Source organism: Cavia porcellus, unplaced genomic scaffold, assembly GCF_034190915.1.
Source record: "Cavia porcellus strain 051 isolate PalLab524CR breed Dunkin Hartley unplaced genomic scaffold, mCavPor4.1 scaffold_136, whole genome shotgun sequence".
Lineage (NCBI taxonomy): Eukaryota > Metazoa > Chordata > Mammalia > Rodentia > Caviidae > Cavia > Cavia porcellus.
In genome coordinates this window covers 17519-30168 of record NW_026947619.1, presented here as the reverse complement: position 1 = coordinate 30168, position 12650 = coordinate 17519, and the positions used below count along the sequence as shown (strand labels likewise).

Below are 12650 nucleotides of genomic sequence, written 5' to 3'. Positions count from 1 at the left end.
ATGTACGTAGGGGTATGCATCACATAGCCATCTTCCCAGAACACATGGCCACAATTACCACTTGGCAGGCATTTGAAGTACACTACCTTCTACATCAGACAGCCAGACACATCCTCTAGTCATAGTTGTCACAGGAAATTTGCATTCAAGTGAACATAGGAGCAGAGGGCAGACGAGTTTAGGAAAAGAAAAAATAATCTCAGAACTAACAGGACTGACAACCTTCTATTGCTGGAAATTTGAGGATGGTCAAGGAGGAATTCGAACTCATTTTCGCATCATTGCTGGGTCCTGGGTCTTCCTCAGTTGGCCTCCAAAAGTGGGGAGAGAACAAAACTCTGTCCTTATCTCGAGCTCATGATGTCTAACTCAGACCTCAGCCACCTGCCTGTCACCAGCTGAAACTGCCAACTCTAGCTGGGGTTGACTAGGCCCATGTGACATTTGTCCACAGGAGCTGTTCAAGAAGGTAGTGCCCTGTGACTGCCTGGGCTCCATCTGGACACAGCGAAATAAAAAGGGAAATGAACACCTGGCACCCACCGTTCGGGCCACCATCGCCCAGTTTAACCAGGTGGCCAACTGTGTCATCACCACCTGCCTTGGTGTCCCTGGCATGCGGGCCACAGACAGAGCCAAAACCGTGGAGCACTGGATAAAGGTGGCCAGGGTAAGCTGTGACAGGGCACTGACAATTTCTCTGGAGATCTAGGATCTGCCCCTCATTCAACAGATCTTAGGTTTAAAAGATTTTTCTGAGATGTACAATCCTTTGGTCCTGCCTGACATGGGTCCTGCCTGATCTAGACTCACATGTCATGTGGCATGAAGGGTGTGATCATCCTATCTCAGCTTCTTCTTTGACTTTCACTAAAATTGTTACCAATGACAGTTATGTAACTTGAGCCCTAGTGACTTTCATTCTGGCACTCAGTTAGTTGCTTGTGGGGAACCCTGGGCATCGTCTCACTGAGAAGGGTTAAACCATCTGACACAGCTGAAACTGCAACAGGCTGATCTCCAGCTGCCCCAAGCCCACATGAAATGACTGTGTTGTTTGCCTTCCTAGGAGTGTCTGAAACTGAGGAACTTCTCCTCACTGCATGCCATCATCTCTGCTCTGCAGACTGCACCCATACATCGTTTGAGCGAGACGTGGGGAGAAGTGTCCAGGTGGGTCTGCCAATCTTCATAAGGAAACCGCAGTAGATAAGTGACAGATACGGTAGACTAGATCTACCTTCTGCCCTCTGCATGGCCCTGGAAAGATCTGGGGCACTAAGGGTAGGAGTCACCTTGTAAGTGGGATATCTAACCCTCTCTGCTTTGATGCTAGGGTTTCCTTCTCAGGATTCAAGTTCCTTAATGTAATGCACAATTGTTCATAAAAAGTCTTTCTTCAAGTGATCACTAAGCAGCAGTTGAACTCTTTGTCCAGTTGAAACCATAACTGTCAAAACAGACCAACTCTATGGTCAGCTAAAATGAGAGGGACAGGATGATCAAATGAGAGCTCCTATCCCAGTCCTTGGGCTTGCATAGGTTTTATATGAACTTAGTTAGAAATGCACATCCAGGTAGTTGGTTTCCTTTGGTTCTCAAGTGAAAAGAATTTGAACTCACATGCCTGCTGTTATTCTGCAGTTCCTCCTTATGGTTTCTCTCTCAAACAGGAAAACATCAAAACTTTTCACAGACCTGTGCACAAAAGACACTGCAGAGAACAGGAATCTGCTTATTAAGGTAGAGAAGGGGATCTGGGCTAAAAGCATTTCAAAGAGAGAAAGGAGCAATTTTGGAAGAGGTTCGGGGGCAGATATGGATTTCTCATTTGTTTTATCATTTCTTTGTCTTTTCCTCATTGATAATTTGAGAAATTCCAGTTGTATCTTTGGGAATCACAGGAAGGCAGCTCGATTTGTCCTTGGTGAGGCTGGAGGCTTTGGGCACATGAAATTCTAGTTTTGGTAAGCTTCTGGGCTCTCAGAAAGGCTAAGTGAGCAGGAAGGGTTGGTGGACTGGTAGAATCAGCAAGTCGCTGGCTGCCATGCTAGGAAATGAGTGGACAAAGGGAAGCTTAGCTCATGTCCCACTGGGTGCAGCTGGGACTGATTCATGGGTGTGCTGTCGTTTCTCTCTCTGCCCCTGTGCCTGAACTGATGGGTCTTCAGATTTCTACTTCAGAGCCCAGCTGGCAGCAGCACTGACTCCTGATGACTGAGAAATAACTTGAGGTCTCACATATTCAATAGCGGATCCTTAGTGAGCAGAGCTCAGACTCCACTTCCCAGGGAATTCCTTGCCCTGTCCTTCATAGATGACACTTGAGGAGACCACATTCTAAATGGATGTTCAGAGACCGTGTCAGAAGATCTCCCTTGGCAGATTCCTAGGACCAGATGAAGTTGGATGTCACCTCTGATCTAGCTGTTTGTCCATAGGTTGAGGGGCCTGGGCCAGGAAGGAGTTTCTCACACATGATAGGTCACTGACTCTTCCACTCTGCATGGGCATGGCAGGGTACCTGGACACACTCCAGGAGCTCAGAGGATAGGATGGTGATTAGGGGTGCTGCTGGAATATATGGTAAAAGCAGCTGAGATTTTATTTGAGCTGGCAGGAACAGCTGGCTGCCCTCATAGTGTCCTGGGAAAGTCACTGGCCTGCTTGAACCTGACTCCTCATTTGGAGAGAGGAAACTTGAGAGCTTAGTGCAGGGAGCACACTGTGGCAATGAGTGCAAGTTCATGTGCTTCCTCCTGGATCCTCCTCAGAAAGGTGACATTAAGAGCAATGATAATTATACAAGCTGAGTGCTTTGAGAGGCTATGAGGCAGGTGTATGTTGAGACGGGGGAGCAGGTTTAGAATTTCCAGGCCACATGCCCAGGGTGACTTTCCAAGCAGTCATGGAAGCTGGGATTGAATCTAGAAGTAGACTGAGAGGGTAACAGATGTTTTACCAGCTGACCGGAGACTGGCCTGTAGGGCATTGCTTGGAGGGACAGGGCTGTAAGGAGAGAAAAATGTCACTAACCCTGCCTGACCCTGGCAGGTGGGGCTCTCCAAGAAGGCCACCCTGGAGACCAACCCTCAGAGAGCCCAGATGAGGCAGTGGAAGAAGAAGAAGGTGAGTGAGCTGTGCTAGGGTGGGTGTGAGGTCTCTCAGGGCAGGAGACCCTCCAGACCATCCAGCCTGAGCCAAGCCCCAGAGGGTCTTTGCTTAGAGCAGATATGGGCCCATGGGATACAAGTCAATTTTTACCACTTAATCTATGCATGGTGGGCTGTGACGTTATTCATGGCACTCTGGGAAGATGGGGTAGAAGGATCACATCTTCAAGCCCAGCCTGGCAACTCAGTGCTTTAGTAAGGCCCTGTCCCAAGGTCAAAACTACAAAAGGCTTCAGAATATGTCTTTTGCAAACACCCTAGTTTTGGTATCCAAGAAGAAAAACAATTGCCATGGAGGTTATTAGGGATATTTAATGTCATAAGAAAAGAGTCAGAAGTGAGAGAATTGAAGGAAAGTAGGTGAGTGTCCCAGAGAGGGACAGGAGAGAGGTGCATCAAATGTCAGGGGACCTTATAGGCCTCGAGTGGGACCTGGGAGTGGGGACTCATCATCACTACCTCCCAATGGCACAGGGCCTGGTCCCCTTCCTTGGCACATTCCTGACTGACTTGGTGATGCTGGACACTGCGATGGAGGAGTATGTGGATGTGAGTGATCCTTGGGGTATCAAGTGTGGGAACAGGATCATTGGACTTGAAACAAAAGGCTCCTGGCATTAACCCTTAGTCCCCAGCTAACCTACTCTTGTCAGATCCTTACACCTGGCCCTGTGTGCTGTTGGCACCAAGTCCATCATGCCCATGAGTGAAGGACCCTCTGAAATGACCCTGAGTCTCTCTTATCCAAACCCTGAAGCTGCCCTGCCACAAAGCTGCATAGGGCCTTGGCTGAGCTGAACTCAGTCTCTCCCTCAGCTGATGAGCAAGGGAGGGTAGAGATATAGGTTCCCCAAAGTCCATATGGCTAGTATTCTTTCCTTTCTTAGGCCCTAGTTTTCCAGTCTGCTCTCAACAGGTTTTTGGGTTTAAGTCCCTCAGCCTCAGCTCTCATGTATGTCCTCTCCAGAGCCCAAACCTGACCTGGGTCCTCATCCATTTCTATGCACTCTTGACCCCCATGGGTCTAGGCACAATGCACAATGGCCACAGGTAGGGATGGGCTATTCACGTTCCAGTCCTTCTCATGAATATCTGCTATCTTTTTTGCAGGATAATTTGATGAACTTTGAGAAAAAAAAGAAAGTAAGCCACTGTGTCCTACAGTTCCTGGAGGGAGGGAGGCAGAATTCAGAGACCCCATGGGCTGAACACTCTTTAGCCCCAGCCCTCTGCATCTTGGTTTTAGTAGGAGGGGTTTTTGCACAGAAAAGATGAAAACCATCCTGATGGAGTATGTGCCTAAGACACTGGAAACATGTGTAACTACCTGGACATGGGGCTGTTTCAACCCAACTCACAACAGCTTGGGTTTGGAAGAGATAGAGAAGCAGAGGGGACTACTAAACAGAAAGCCCTGTAGACCAGTCCTTAACTCTCCCTTCTCTGGGCAAGGCCCCCACCTCATTGCCAGTGCAAGCCCTCTCAGTATGCTGCCTGCCCCTCTTGCCCCAGGAAATGACAGTCCTTCAGGAGATTCAACTTTGCCAGGTAGCAGCCAGAAAATACAACTTCAAGCCAAAGGAAAATTTTCAAAACTGGTTTAACTCAAAAAAGTGGCTGACTGACAATGAAAGGTGAGGACCAGCCAGGTATTGTGGGAAAGCCCAGGGCTGGGGGTTCTCCTTCCTGGACTGCTGCAGACAGCCCAGGCCCATGGCGCCACTGCTGTCCACACATCATGTTGCTTGGTGACTGCTGCCTGTGATAACAGGACTTGGGCTGCTGGGCAGGCATTGCTGGGCAGACTCAAGGCAGGGCTCTTGGGAGACTAAAAAATGCCTCTCTGTCCTGCAGCTACAAGGTGTCCCTTCTTCGGGAACCCCGATCCAAGCATGCCAGCAACACACTCACTGCCAAGAAACAATCATAAATCTTAGAGGCAACTGACTGCCCAGACCAGCATGTGCAGGTGGCCTCAGCACTCCATGAGATCTGCATATGAGCTCCTGCCAGAGTGTGGACAGGAGCAGGTCTCTCGCTTTGAGTGATCACCTCACCCACACTTTGGAATGACAGAATATGGCAGAAGATTGATGTCAAACGTGTAGGGCAATAGCACTGTTTTGTTAATGTATAAACACAAAACCTACAAAGTTTTAAAAAAGATAAGAAGTTATCCACTTTGCATTCTAAATAAAGTTAAATATTAAATTAGTTAAATATTAGTTAAATATTAAATTAAATTAAACTGTTAAGTTTAGGAAGCTAATATGTCTTAATATTGAATACACTTTATATTTGTACTTTGCATATCCAAAGTAAAATACAAAAACTCTATTTGGACTGACGTTTATCAGTCTTTTACTAATTCAAAACTTTTGATGAATTCATTTGTATATTTTACATTCTATTGTATTGCTCATATTTCTGAGTTAGTGACAAAATCACACACTGTTCTACATGAATGTTATAGAAAATTATCATTTATTATTTGTTTGTATCTACATTTTATGAATGCTATCTTTGTACATATTTCTAGTTGTTTTTCTTTGCAATTTAATTAATAATTTAATATGTATGTATGTATTATTTAAAATGTTCGGGCTCATCTCTCAAAACATAAAAGTCTTCAGTTTCATACATTTACATGCTGTTGTCTTTTTTCAGTTATGTTTACTATATGTGATTTCTTCCTTACATGATTTTTTTTTTTTGGTACTGGAAATCAAACTCAAGAACTCACACTTGACAGGCAGGCACTTGTGCCCCTGAGCTACACCCCAGCACTCTTACATTCATTTTTATGTATGTGTATGAGTTTGAAAGTTTGCTGTTGGTTTTGGGTATGAAACACATCAATAGAATCTGACACTGCAAATAATATATAAATTCAGGAAACTTTATAATTCTAAATAAATTAGGTATATGTTATGTCCTTTATTACACAGGGTACAAAGCATTTATATCATGTTAGTAAGTAAGCATAATACAATCTACTGGCTAGAAGGAACATCTGAACTATTTCCTTTTGCCCACTCATTTCTTATATCACTACACATATCACAAAATGGAAATTATTTCTGAAATAATTGAAGATATCATGCTGTCTCTCTTGCTGTAAGGTCAATGTGCTATGAAATACAATATGATTTTTTTAAAAACTACAATGCTGTGCAACAAATTATGAACACGTTTTTGCATCCGAATAATTAATGAGTAGAAAGTAATACTGCCGTTACATTTACTAAAACAGAGGTCAGTGGAGAGAACACTTATCAGATGGTGCCTGATTACAGGCAGGCTAATCACACCAGCAAACAGCTTTCCTAGCACAATATAATTTTCAGAAATAGACTCGTCTGACATAAAACAGCGTTGATGGCTGTCACTGATTTTCCTGCTGCTTCATACTTATCCTATTGCTCAGGTTATTTTCAATTTGCCTGCTTTGGGCAAGTAATTCAGTGCCCAGGATGCCCTATCTTTTTCTTCTTAAATACTCTTATTAGCATCTTTCACATGAAAAGAGAGTGCATGCAATCTGTTGTCCATCATTCCAGTGGGAAGGGTAGGTGAGAATTTGCTTTACAAAGGAAAAACTACTACTAATATTTCATTCCTATGAATAATTCTCATAAAATTACTGCACTTATGAAGTAGGCAATTACTCTTATTATCTCTCTTTTTCTAATGTACCTTTAAAGAATTTTGCTTTTTCATCATCAAACTCATTAACAGGAAACTATATTTTACTTTCCATTTTAAGTTTTTTGAAGATTTGGTGATATCTTTATTCTTGATATGTTTCCTTTTTTCATGCAGTAATGACCTTTTATTTTAAAATTCATGATATATTAAGGTCACTTTAATATATGAAATAATTTCATGTATTCATAATGATATATGAAATAACTTCTCTTTTGGTGTTGGAGATTGAACTCAGGTGATGGAAAACAGTAAACATGGACTATATAGGTCAACCCTTATTGAACAACCTCCTGCATGAGAAACTTTGCATAATATAAATCAATCTTCCCCAATTCTTTATTTTCTCATAAATGTTATTATTATATGTGGCTGAAAGTTATAATTGCAATAGTATAAGTTTTCTTTAGTACTTTAAAGTTATTATTATGCAGTGTTTTCACACTGAATTTAAAATTTTTGCATTTAGTATTCCTTCTGTGCACATACTGAGGACTCTTCTAGAGTTGTCCTTCCCAGGATGCTTTGAACTGCATAGCCAATGGCTTCTTCAGTTTCTTATTGCGAAAACAGTATTAACTGTTGATGGCTCAGTTTTCTCAGATTTTTTCATAGTGTCCTGAAGTTACTCTAGACTTCTGTTCATTCCTTTTTCTTAATGTTATTTCTCATTAGCGGTTTGTTGTTTCTTTTTCAAGTTCACAATTACTTCCTAATCTGAAGTACCACTTGTAGGATTGCTGATCCTCTTGCAGGATTCTAAGTATCACATTTTCTGTGTGGATACGTGTGTGTGTGTGTGTGTGTGTGTGTGTGTGTGTGTGTGTGCATGCGAGTGTATTTCCAGTATTATACGGAGTACTTTTCGTAACTTCCTATACCTAGGGTAAATGCTCACATATTCATGAATGGTGTTTACTATATCAACTATAACTCTTATTCAAATGACTGATGATGCTGTTAGATAAACACTAACAAGAGTGCATGTAGTTGAACAACATGATTACATTATTTATTCTCATATGTATTTGACGGTGACAAGAGAAGGCTTTCAGAGTAAGGTGAGCTCTCTCAGTGGCAGGCTGCCTGGTTTCTGCATCTGCCCAAGTTTGACTCTAACTACTGCTCTGTATTTCAGCCCCGCCTTACTCTTAATGTTCCCTCCAATAAAGCTTTACCTGGCTCCTGTCAGGATTAGCCAGGAAACCTGAAGACGCCTTTGTCTGCCTACAGACCCCTTTCCTCTGCCTGCCAGCCTGTCAGACACATGCACCTGCTTGCTCATTCACTGAGATAATCTCATTACGTTTTTCTCACATTTCATTCAAATTCACTTCCCTTGTTTGTTCCTTCTCTTTTCATAGTCTCTCACATACTCCATCCCTCATTTCTGTTATACAAGAATATTCTCATTAAAGCCTACTGCTCCCCTAGTAGGTCCCAAATTATTACTTCCTCTGTCAGTTCCTGAGGAATGAAACACTTGGAGAATAGTTCAAAGAAGTTTTAAATTACACGTGAATTTATGGATTATTTTTCAGATACCGATATACTTGGTGGTTACTCTGTCCTCAGAAACAGTGCTAAGAGCTCAATCTAGTGCCAAATTGGAGAACAAAGGGTTGACTGCATTGTTTCCTGCTGGGACCCTGACAGCCTAAGAAACATCACAATGAATAAGGCACTTCCTCAAAAGGTTTATGCACAATAGGTCTTTCACTCTCCAACCCCAGTGATCCTCAAACTTCAACATATTACACTCACACACATTCTTTCTCTGTCTCTGTCTCTGTCTCTGTCTCTCTGTCTCTCTCTCTGTCTCTCTGTCTCTCTCTCTCTCTCTCTGTCTGTCTCTCACAGACACATAAACTCACACACACTAGATTCATCAGAGAGCCAAGAAAACAGATTCACAATATTTGCAGTTCTCTAAAACCAATTCTACTGATATCACAATTGAAATATCAAAGAATTTGAAACCAGAATACTGAAAACAATCAATTACATTAAAGATGATACAAATAAGGAGCTGAATTAATCAAATAATTTATTATTTAATGAGGTCAAATAAGATACAATAGAGAACTGAATGATTCCAAGAGGAAATCATTATGCAACATATGATACACTGCTGCAGTAGAAAAAGAGAATTAGGGAAAATAAACTAAGAATTCCTAGAAGTCAATGCACAAATAGACTTATTAGAAATACAACTGAAAAAAATTCAACTGAAATTCTCAATTTAAGATGAATCACAAGTAATAGTATCAGAATCATAGGACATACTGGATGCGCTAGATTAATGACACAGAGAATAAAAATGAGAAGTGATGAGAAGTGGAATAGGCCAGAGTAGAATATGAAATTAACATTTCAGATGTATAATAATGTTACCTAATATATATTTTAAAAATAATTCAGAAAATCATGTTGCATTCACCTATTAAAGGGGAAAACTCACTTTACTGATGCAATATGAAAGAATAAGAGAAAACCAACTAAAATACAAAAGTGAAAAGTAAAGTGACACCCTCAGAGTAAATGGAATTGTATTTTAGCACTGTGAAGCACACGGAATTTAAGAAAGGGAGCTAGTAAAATTAGCAGTAGAGATAAAAATAAATTCAATCAATAAAATTAGAATAATAAAATGTTCAAATATTGGAATTGAGTACTATTTTTCACATATTCCATATCATTTATCAAACAGTGAAAGAGATTACAAGTTATATACTGCAAAGGAATGATAAAGGTGTATTTTGATATATATGCTATCACAGCTGAGTTAATAGCTATCCACATGCATGTATCAAATTAACACAGTCTAGTAAATTCACACAAATATGGTCACTTCATCTATGTAACCTGTACTTTAGTTAATCTTTGAATAATAATGGTTGAGATCTGGAATACCCTCTTAACATCTCTTACACTTATAGGCTGGGCTTTTAGAATGTGAGGAAATCACAGAGATACTTATAGCTAGGAGCCTGACCACTGGGCCCATGAACCTGGGGGAATGGATGTCTCTCTCTGGCTCCTCCCTTCTCCCCCTGCTTCCTGGTCTTCATGAGGAGAGCAGCCTTTCTTCCACGATGCCCTCCATTACCCTGTTTCTAGCTTGCAACCAGCTCACCAGGGACTGACACTGTGAAACATAGCAAACTTTACCACTTCTCTGCTGTCAACTGCTTTGTCCCAGTCACAAGGAAAGAAAGTCATGCATAGGAAGTAAGCACCAACTGTCTTCTGGCAAACACAAAGCAGAAAAAATACTGAACTTACATTTGCAGAGGTAGACATGGGTCTCCTAGTTGTGCCTGTGTGTTCCTTCTCCTGACGGTGAAGATAACCTGAAGGAAGGACAAGCAGGAGTCTAACACTAGAAGATAAATGTTTGCCACGTTCAACATTTGGTTCATTCTATTTTATGAAGAGGAAAGGAATTTCATAAAATACATGTGCTAGAATACACACATGTACACACACCCTGCACACACACACACACACACACACACACACACACCGTACACACACAAATACACATGGACATTGTTCATACCCTTGACGATCACGGTGGTCATCACAATTTGATAAAAGGATAAACTGTAAGTTTTGGCTATCTTCCATTTTGTTCTCTGAGATTTCACCATAAAGAGTATCAGGGAAGTTACTGTATTCAGACTGAGGGATTCAAAGAGAATCCTGAGCTGTGCATCATTCTCCTGTTCCTTTTACCAGCAATTTATCCCTTGATTCATGGACATTTAACACTCACTTCATCCATCGCTGGCAACTGCAAACTGAAAATCATGTGTGTGTGTTTTTCTTTTGTCAGTAGCTGCATGCTATTTCTCTGTCACTGTCAAACATGCTCTGGCTCTCCTATTCCTTCCATATAGACTTGAAAACTCAAGCCACAGAAACCTGCAATGCTTTCTTATGTTTTTATTTCCACCAAAAAAATATTTTGCTGGCCCCGTTAAATAACTCTGTTACACACAATTGTTCCTACACACTTTCTCAACATTCTGCCGTTTCTTCAGATGTCAGCCAGGAAGAACATTAGCTACACAAAACTGCAAATATTAAGGTTTTTTTCTTTTTTCTCTTACTCAAACCCTGACTTTGGATTTCATCGCAGGGCCTTAGTGAGTGATGTACTGTGGAAATGAAATCGTTTTTCCCAGGAGGTTAGAGATAATCTGCAATGCATCAGTGCCATGAGATAAGCATTGAATATCTTTGAAGTTATGAGTATACGTTCATCTGAAACTTTATGCATCTACTTGGTGCTCATACACCTCCTTCACCACATATCTCAAACCTGTTCTTGATTGCATGGTTTCGGGCCTAGGACTTACCTCAATGGCATAAGTGCCTGCCCTTGCAAGCATGCAGGCATGAGTTTAATCACAGTACCAAAAAAAAAAAAAAAGAATGGATTTTGATTTCATGATTTCTTTTCTTATTATTGAGTTTTTAAATTTCTTTGTGTATTATGGATATAATTTCTTTATCAGAAATAAATTCTTCCAATAATTTTCCCCCTGCAATTATCTTCATTCTGTTTCCTGATTGCCCTAATGTATGAAATGATCTGCACATTCACAGCAGGAGAAAGAACTGAACAGTAGCTAATATAAGTATTTAATAAACTCCTGGGATAAGTTTTGTATTACTGGGATCCCATTCTTTGCTGTGATTGATTATATTCTATGTGGAAATTCAAACCAAGATACAAGACTTTCACCACTTTTAAATCCCTGGATTTAGGGGAATATCTTTGACAAATGGCTGCAACCCTAAGAAAAAAACAAGCAGTAAACCAATTTAGGCAGATGCACCTTTTCTCTCTGGAAGTTTAGGGAGCAGATGCTGTTTCCTTGCGTTTTGTTTTGTCTGGGTTTGACTTTGTTTGTTTACACTGATTACACTCACTCGTGCAATTCAGTACATATTCATCCAACCAATGAAAAGACACACACATATGCTCCTGCTGTGTAACCCCTGAGTTGTACAGTGCTTTCTCTTTCCCTCCCTAGTGGATCCATGACTCTTAATTGTGGACTGAGTTGAGCTATAGCTGCTCAGTTATGCAACAGAATTACCTAAGAAATATCTACATTGTTCACTTCCAAGCCTTCAAAGATCAGAGAAACTAAAAGGCTATTTCCCTGGCCATAACAGACAGAATGGGAAAAAGAAAATTGCATGAAATTTGAATTTCCTTTTACCAAATCAAATATATGCAGAAGGCAACAAAGTGAAATGGACCCTGTAAGTCAGACCCAGGTCTGCTACTCAATGGCTGTTGACTTCATGGAACTTACTACATATCCAGTGTTGTTTTCAGATGTAAGAAAGAGTTAATGATGCATAGCGGCTTTTCAGAGTTGCTGAGAGAATGAATTTATGTAATGCATTTAAATAACTAGATGAATTATACAATATAATAAATGCTGAGTTATCCTTGGTCTTTTAAAAATTACTTTTTCATTCCCTATTCTTATATTTCTGCCCCTCTGCAATGAACGTTTTACATCTTCTACTGGTGCATAAAATGTATTACACTTTGAGATCTCTGAGTCATTCATTTTCTTCTCTCTCCTGACATATGATAATTAATTGTTTACATGATCTACATTTATGTTTATATGTTTTACACAAGTAGAAGGAGCACTCAAAACCACTCTTACTCACCAATACCTGGATAAATGCCCAACCAGCTCCAACCAACACCTGATAGCATATGATGAATGACAGCAGAAC

General features: G+C 40.9%; 1 long non-coding RNA gene across 1 annotated transcript in view; it reads right to left on the bottom strand.

Moving 5' to 3' along the window:
* LOC134475148 (uncharacterized) overlaps positions 1–10232 on the bottom strand; it is a 166057-nt gene extending 155825 nt beyond the window's left edge. Inside the window, exon 1 of the long non-coding RNA XR_010046110.1 lies at positions 10164–10232. This is a non-coding gene — a long non-coding RNA (uncharacterized LOC134475148). The remainder of the gene's footprint in view (positions 1–10163) is intronic.
* Positions 10233–12650: the final 2418 nt, after the last annotated feature.